The sequence below is a fragment of the Phalaenopsis equestris genome, unplaced genomic scaffold (genome assembly GCF_001263595.1).
Source record: "Phalaenopsis equestris unplaced genomic scaffold, ASM126359v1 Scaffold001091, whole genome shotgun sequence".
Lineage (NCBI taxonomy): Eukaryota > Viridiplantae > Streptophyta > Magnoliopsida > Asparagales > Orchidaceae > Phalaenopsis > Phalaenopsis equestris.
Genome location: NW_018165530.1, coordinates 602,755 through 611,723, shown reverse-complemented (window position 1 = coordinate 611,723; position 8,969 = coordinate 602,755).

Below are 8,969 nucleotides of genomic sequence, written 5' to 3'. Positions count from 1 at the left end.
CTTTATTTAGAGTGCAATTTCATTCAAAAAGATATGCAAAACATAAAAAATTCATTTAATCTTTTTACACATCAGTATATGAAAAATTAGGAACCAATTTAGAGTCGAGCAAGGCAACAAAGATGGGTGCATCAGCTAGTGCTTGATCTTATTAATAAGATGTTCCAATAAAAGTTTTTTCTAAGTATTTAAAATAGTCATCTTTTTGACACTTTGAAAGCAATTCTTATGAGGAGTTTTCTCTAGGAAGATTGTAATTATGTAGGACTCCCAGAGGCTCTATGTGTAAGTTAGTCTTGATATTTGAGTAATTTATCTATTTTGTTGTGACAAGCAATAAGCATTTGAAAATTTAATATAGATACATTTTTGGAGATTAATCTTAAGGTCAGATTCTAATAAATGCTTACAAATAATTTAAAATTTTTAAAGGTAATCATCCTTGACATGGACCCTAATTTTAATGATCAATTCATTTATATAATACCCAACTGGATGATAGATAAGAATGTCAGAGACATGAGTCCTATTGCATGCAATGAGGTGGTTCTGATATTTTTTAGATTGAAAAACATTACCTTGTATTAGCATATGTCAATTAAAGTGCAAAATGTGTTGAACTACTAATTTATAGAAGTTATATTGATTTAGTTGTACGCAAATGAGCCTTCCAATAAAGAAAGCATGCAATGTATTGAGATCTTGTTAACCTTGATCTCTAACATAAGTAGGGGAAGTCTTATTTAGGCAAAATCTTATTTAAACCATAGAAGTTGATTCATATGCAAATATATTAGTTCTTTAGAATTGGAATAATGTTCATCAACAAAATAGGATCTTTCTTCCTAAATGACACCACTTTTGATAAGTTTCTTCTAGGTGATCAACTATCACTTATTCTACAAGATTATTCTATGTGAAAGTCCATTTGATAAGGATTTTCAAGCTTGATGCTCAATTTATAGATTATTATCTTGAGGATAAGATTATACGTTTGTGTAATTAAAGGCAGTGCAAGTCATAAAACTCATACAATAGTTTTTTTCAAACGATGGGTGTCATACTTTGATAGTAACATTCTAACAAAAGTGAATCAAGTATATGCTCTTTTAGTTAGATTTATTTTAACACTAAATGAGAGTCATCTTAAAAATTATGTGGACCCTCATAATGATGCCATCATGGGTTTGTATTTCTCTTACATAATACATACCTTATGGTAAGAGGCATTAATGTGCTACAACTAATGGTACAAATAAGCTTACCTTGATTCACTAAGTATAGGCAATATACCGCTTTTTGAATGGGAGACAACAAAACGGCAAATAATAAGGAAAATTTAAAATATTTTTATTGAAATGAAAATTGGGCTCCACTTCTTTTACATAATCCAAACAACATTAAGAGCATGCATTGTAAAATAAAATGGGAGACACTTTATGTTGCTTATGGAGAGACATAGGAAGCTTTGACAAGATAAATAAAATCCTCAATTTTGAGGCCAACTCATGCTCACTTTTCATAGTTATAAAATGCAATGGTATGTTATAAATATATATATATGATAGTTGAGGTGCAAGTGCAAAGACAAGTAGTGTAAATAGTTTAACATTTAGTTATGTTATAGTTAAACAAAATTGTAAGTTTAATTAATTCCTTTGGGTGGCAATGATCATGATGAATTCTTAATGGGATTTTTTTAACATAAGATGAGGAAAATTTTGAAATGTTTATGTAGACCCATCATCAGAATCTGGATTGTGAACTAACATCTAGTAAAGCAATAGAGGTTGACGAATCTTTACACTACACCTCATTTGTATATAGAATTGCTATATTTGCCTATCCCTTGCTCGAGGATGAGAAAAAAAGTGACAAACAAGAGGCATGGGATGTTGAATCTAATCAAAAGTAGACACTAGCCCCAGTCAGATAAGTAGATTATAACATTTATTGAAGAGAATTTAAGCATATTAAATATTTTGAAGTTTTGATAATGTTAAAAGATATTTGAGAAACAAAAATCTAAGCCCTTTAAAATATTGAGTAATATGATACATTATTTATACTGAAATCTATGATTGATATCGTGAACACTCAAAATAATCTAATCATTACCTTTTGTGAAGTAGATTTTCTATCAATAATGTACAAAGAAAATCCTTTTATATGCTTTTGCAAAGAGTAGCAACATTATAGTAAATTCAATTTTTATAAGCTCATGTTGTCTGATGAATCACATGAGCTTGCAAGCACTAAGGTAATTATCTCTTGATGACCAACATCTTGTGCAAGGTAAAACTATTAATGTATAATCATGGGCAAAGAGTATGGGTAGGGCTGTCAAAAAAACAAATGGGCAGATTCGCTAAGTAGCTCGTGTTGGATTCACTTATTAAGCAAATGAACCAAGCACAAACAAATTTTTTGAGCTTGATTTATAAACGAACTGAACACAAACAAAGATTTGCTCATTCGTGTTTAGCTCGATTTGACTCGAATTAGTTAAATTTTGAATAGATAATATTAGAATAATAATTTTATATTAAAATTTTATATTATATTTTAAAAAATATTATATTTTATTAATTTCTAAATAATTTTAGAAAGCACTGTAAATAATAAAATAAATATTTTGTGTTGGAAATGTAAATACATACAAATTAGGTGGTATGTATGTAGATAATAGAAAAGAATGTTGCTGAAGAATTAGTGTAATTCTTTATTAATTGAATCCTTTAAACAAGTGCAGTAGAAGAGCAACAAAAGAACTTAGTATTTCGGCCATGCGAATGTGACTATACAAACTTTATAATAAAAATTAAATTTGAATATTAATGAATTATTATTTTGAATCAAACATGAGTTTAATTTGAACAAATAAGTTTGAATCGAGCCGAACACGAACAAACTATTCACGAGACACAAATAAAAATAAAAAAAAATTCAAAGAGTAAGCCTTAGGCTCGCTTAAGCGGCTCGTTTACATCCCTAACTATGGGTTTCTTCATCTTATATTCTTAGTTTGGCAAGCTTTACATGAATATTAAATTTCATATGATCAATTTTGACACAACATTTGGAGCTCTAGTAGGTTGAACATGGCTTCTTAAATATGTCATTTATTTCATTTATTCCTATGCCATTGAATGAAGTACATAGGGAATGAAAAGAAAGTTAACATTAGGTTGTATACAATTATTTATTTGGTACATGAGTTATAAAACTTTTAGAATATCAACTCTCTCGTTCTAAAAAAACTTAACCTAATTCAATCCTCAAAAATTGTGGTGTCATTGTTCTATTCTATAGCAAAATTCGAAATGGCAGTCGATTAAAAAACAGAAGGGAGGAAAGAAATATGTTTCAATTGTATGCCTAAAGTTACCAAATCTGTAGTCAAACCAAAATGAACCGTTCCTCACTTACTTAATTATATGGAAGTAGAAGATATGATCCATCTTCGGTTCATGTTTGTAAAGTCCCACTAAAAAGAGAGAGAAAAGATAATTATTTAGTCTTAGATTATGGTTTTGAAAGTAGACTGAGGGGGATAAACAACTCATTAATTTCAAAAAATAAATTGAGGATTGCTTGAATTCCAAATCAACATTATAAGGAAACTATCTTTCATGATGTTCATAACAGTGAAAAGTTGAAATTATTCTATGTAAATCTCAACCTAGATGTTGTGAAGTAGAAAATTTGTTATACCAAATTTTAGAATTCCAAAATCATATTTTTGATAAGCATGGCAGTTACTTTAGATTTAAGGATATAATAACTACAAAAGTTTCTACGATTTTTCATCAGAATCTTGAAAGTTTGATTTACAATCATGGGATTCATATTGATGTGACTAAGTAATGAGCCTACTACTTAACTGTAGAGTTAAAAAAGTTCATAGATGTCACAAAAAAGACATATATACTCTCAAAGTACTTAAATTTGATAAATTGGGCCATGTAATGAAGAGAGCATATTATATGCTAAATTAAAAAAAAAAGGTTAAGGATAAAGTTGAAGATAATATTTATGATAGCAACTCTTTAGTTGGTCAAAATATATGAAGGTCATGGAGGTGGTCATAGATGGGTTGTTATCAGCAATCTGGAAAAGTGAACAGCTAAGCTCATGCAAAGTGAAGTGATAATATTCACAGAGAATGAATGACAATTATGAGATTTTTCTTCATAAGAAAATAATAAAGAAATACAAATATAATTTTAAATAAACCTTTGAGGTTTATATGGGAAGTCACCAAGTCTACCTAATGGCAAAAAGACACCATGGTATTTTTAATATCTCACAAAAGACTCATAGTTTTAAATAAGTATTACAAAAAAATAATTAATGAAAAGCATGATAGGTATATCTAATATATTTTTTGATTTTATTATTGTTTTAATTGATAGTTATTTTTAATATGTATAAGTAAAATATTATTTTTAACTCTTTTTTGCTCAACTTCTAAATATATGGAGGATAGGCTTGAGCATGAGTTCATTTTATTGATTGCTACTGAATTGTAGGAACTTCTAATGACTCTCAGAGAATATGTGTTGCCAAACCCAAGATATATTAAAAATCAAAAGATCTCACTTATTCGTAAATTTCAAGTATGACATAGAGGGCGACTATGTTTTCAATGGATGCTTTAAAAATAAAGTTGTCATGGAGCCACAATTATGTATGTGCATAACCTCACCTTCATTCATATAATACATATCCACAATATTATTATTTTTATATTTTAAATTAGTGGAAGATGTTAGAATAATTATCCTTGCATCATTCTTTTTTATAACTACCCAATAAGAAAAAAAATTGTTCTATAATAAATTTTTATTGGAGAAACTAATATAATTATTATGTTGCACTAAAATGATATATCACCACTAGATTTAACCTATATTGTCTCTCATATGCTTTTGTAATTTTGTATACAACAAGTATAGGGTTTTTTAGACAGATATTTTATTGGATTATCAATCTCTTATTCCGTTTCTAATTAAATATCCAATCAAGATGATTATTTGATCTTCATATATTTCCCTATTGAATAAAAGTATTGGCATTTTATTCACCTTAAAAAAATTACTCATACTATATATTCAAATAAAATCATCTCAAAATCAATCCATGTTAAAACATGATTTAAACCATGTTTATACATTACTTAAATAGCATTTGAATAAGGTTTGAAGAATGTTCAACCTTGGTTTTAGGTTGTTTCAACCTAATTCAAAGGTCATTCAAAACATGCACAAATAAGGTTTTCAAATTATTAAAAAAAAATTAAGTTATATTAAAATATAGTTTGTAAAATATTCCAATGACTTTTAAATTAGGTTCAAACTTAAAATGTGCTCGTTTTACACATTGATCAAATCTTAATTAAATTTATAGCTTCTTTTCTCAACCTACTTCTATGTTAATTATATCAAAATAACTTTAATTTGACTACTCAAATCTTGCACACAACATGTGAATGATTAGACTATCATTTGAATCATGTGCTACAATATTATTCAAATATTAAATTAACTTTCTTATGATTGTCAAAGTCGAAATAATACTACTTTGTTGGATGAGCATCACAATCATATTCATCTTCTCATATTGTAAGTAAGATGAAATCTCAAACAAAAGGACATTGAACTTAACAAGAGTGAATGCACATAAGTGTTTGAAGGAGTTGTGAAAGTTGTTGCTCAATATTTTTAGTACGATAGAGTTTGATGAGAATGTACGTATAGTAATGGAATTTATGCCCACAATACAACTCTAATCATATTTCTCTAAACCAAAAATATAGGAGGTATTTTTATCCCAATATAATTACTATTAGATGTATAAATTTTTTTTTTCTTTTATGTAAATCTGCTAGTGCTCACGCGCACACGCACACACTTGATGCATATATGGAATATGACATAAATGTAGTTATGTGGTGGTTGATGATATAAATATATTTATACACTCACAAACAAATGATCAATTGCATATATAGAATCATGTATATAATTATCTTTTGATAGAATAATCACGATGGTAGAGAAAAACAGTTTATTATCTTAGCATTATGTAAAAATTTTAAAAGATATATAAATAAGATGAATTGAGATAATACTATATGAGACATGAGTTTTTTTATATGCAGGATGGGAAATACCATGGAGCTTGAACCAACTTGTAAAAGTTTGGAGAGGTATTATGATTAAGTCACAAGAAGGATTTTATTATAGAATGTGAAGCTTTATCTACAAGCACCTAAATTCCTCTATCGCTACTAAGGCTAACATTGATGTCAATGATAGCCACCAAGAATGATTTTTATCAAATAAATCAAAATAATGGTCGTGTTCATTGCTATTGGTGATGCTCACATTTGCCATCAAAGATGAATTAACACTAACAACAACTCTCATCATCACTAAAAAAGATTATATTTGATGTGAACATTAATGTTGATACCAATTATTATCAATAAGATTGATGCCCACCATGGAAGCCAATATTGACATTGATCGTCATTAAGAACATTAATATTTCTCAATGACTAACATTGACATCTATCATCATCAAACATCATTGTTTAATGCGGCTAGCAATCTAGATGCCCAAAATTAATATCATTTCTAATACTTCATGCCAACAATAATATTAATGCATAATCTTGACATCAATGTTTATGCTCGTCATCAATACCAATGTTGACATCCATCATAAGAATCGATACCATTGCTCATACCTGTCAAGATTGATATTTAGCATCAATACCAACATTGATGTTATCGTCACCATCATATCAATACTTGTGTCAACAGTAATAGTAACTCCTATTATCTCTGCAACGGTTGATGCTCCTCTTAGTCTCTCAATTATTTTTTTCATATTCGGAATGATTATGTAAATTGTTAATGATTTTTTTGTGACATCTTCAAGATCCCTAGGTTCCCTCTATTTATGCCATAAAAGTCAAATTTCATAGTTTATATTTACTATACTATATCGATATGTTTTTCAATCAAACAAAAGAGCATCATTTATAACATCTTACTCATAGTTTATGTTTATTATAATGTTTGGAAGTTCATCCACCATTTTTTAATACTTGACTCTCAGGCCAATGCCAAATTCAATGAATTTTAAGTCAGTGTGATAAGTTTCTCTAGATGAAAAAGAAGTGATGCCAAACTTTCTTGAATTCATATATCATAAAAATTTGAGGTTGTTGCTAGTAGAATTATGCATGCTATTGTTTTTTTTTTTGGAGAGATGAAAGAAACAAAGATGGGTCATGCTAGCTTAATGTGATTATGGAAACATTTTTATAGAAGATTATCTCATGAGATGTGCTCTACGGCCCCCTTTTTCATATTACACTTTTTAAGCTATTTAGTTATACTTTGGCAAAATTATTAATTATTAATAAATTTTAAAAAAATATTTGAGTCATCTAAAAAATATTAAGATGTTATAAAATAAAACTTAAAGTTATTTTGAGAGTTTATCTATGTGCGAGTTTTTAATATTTTTTATTTTATTATTGATATGTCTCCAGAAATCTTTATCATCTGACACAAATCTCGAGATAATTTGTTAAACAAGAAACATTCTGAATTGAATTATGAGTCATCCAGAACCCCGATTTCAACAAACTTATGTCAAACTGACTGACTCGATGAAACAGACCTAATGATATCAACGTTAGTTGAATTCAAATCAAATCAAACCCATATCAAGTCATTAAACCACCATTGAAAGATTTCCATACACATTTGGAATCTCGATTGGATGTCGAATCTGGCCATTTCATAGTCGAATCGAGTGTCTATATAAGAGGAATCTAATGAGCTCAAGATTGCTGCATTCTGACATTGTTAATACATCCAAATGTCGATCAAACGCTATGTAATTGAAGGAAGTTCTCTGGGCCATTCAATCAAAATAGTTCAAACTTCAGCATTAATTGCACCTAGAACATTATAAATAGAACCTTACCTCTTTTATGAGGGGGATCTTGAGCTTTGAGAGAATTTGAGGCTTTAAGAAAGAGCTGAAGTCTAGCACTATCCTTACCATCTTCAATCGTCATCGGCAATCGTCGACCACTGCCGATCGCCGTTGACCACCCCCAACCTCCATCGACCACCACCGATCACGATCGACAACCACCAACCACCGTCGAGCACTGCTGTCGCCGTTAACCACCACCGCCCCGTCGACCATCACTAACCTCCGTCGATCACAACGAATCGTCGTTGACCACAACCAATTAGATTTCATTAGTCAACATTTTAACTTGGAAAATTTAACAACAATTTCCTGGCTATGAGAGGAGTTTCTGTAATCATTACAGCTCGCCCAGTCCCCGTAGTTTTTTTCCTTTTAAGAGTTTTTCACGCAAAAAAACTTTTGGTGTCATTACTTGTTGCATTCTTTCACCTAAGTGTGTGTTGAATTCTTGTTCAACACTAAGACGATAATCCATTACTCTATTGCTACAAATTTTCTAGCACGCATCATTATTTAATTTAAAATAATAAATTTTTTTTTCTATATTTAGGATATTTAATGGAATATTGTTAACATTTGTAAATCATACATGCTAAATTATTATATTCTTTAGTTATATTATCTAAGAGTAATATTTTAAATTATTTTTGAAATAGATTTTCTATCAAGATAATATATAAAGCACTGACGAGCGGCTATTATTCGAGCCTCTAGTCACCAATAGTGTGCCAAACAATTCAAGTATCACATTCTTAAGGTCTGTGTCAAAGGAGATTTAAACTCCCGATTTGAGGGGTCTTATAGCGTGAATGCCAACAACAGGTCGGGATACCCAACACATACATACATATATAATTATTGTGTACACACACACACAAATAGATACATAAATAAATAAATAAATAAATAAAAATATATATATATATATATATATATATATATATATA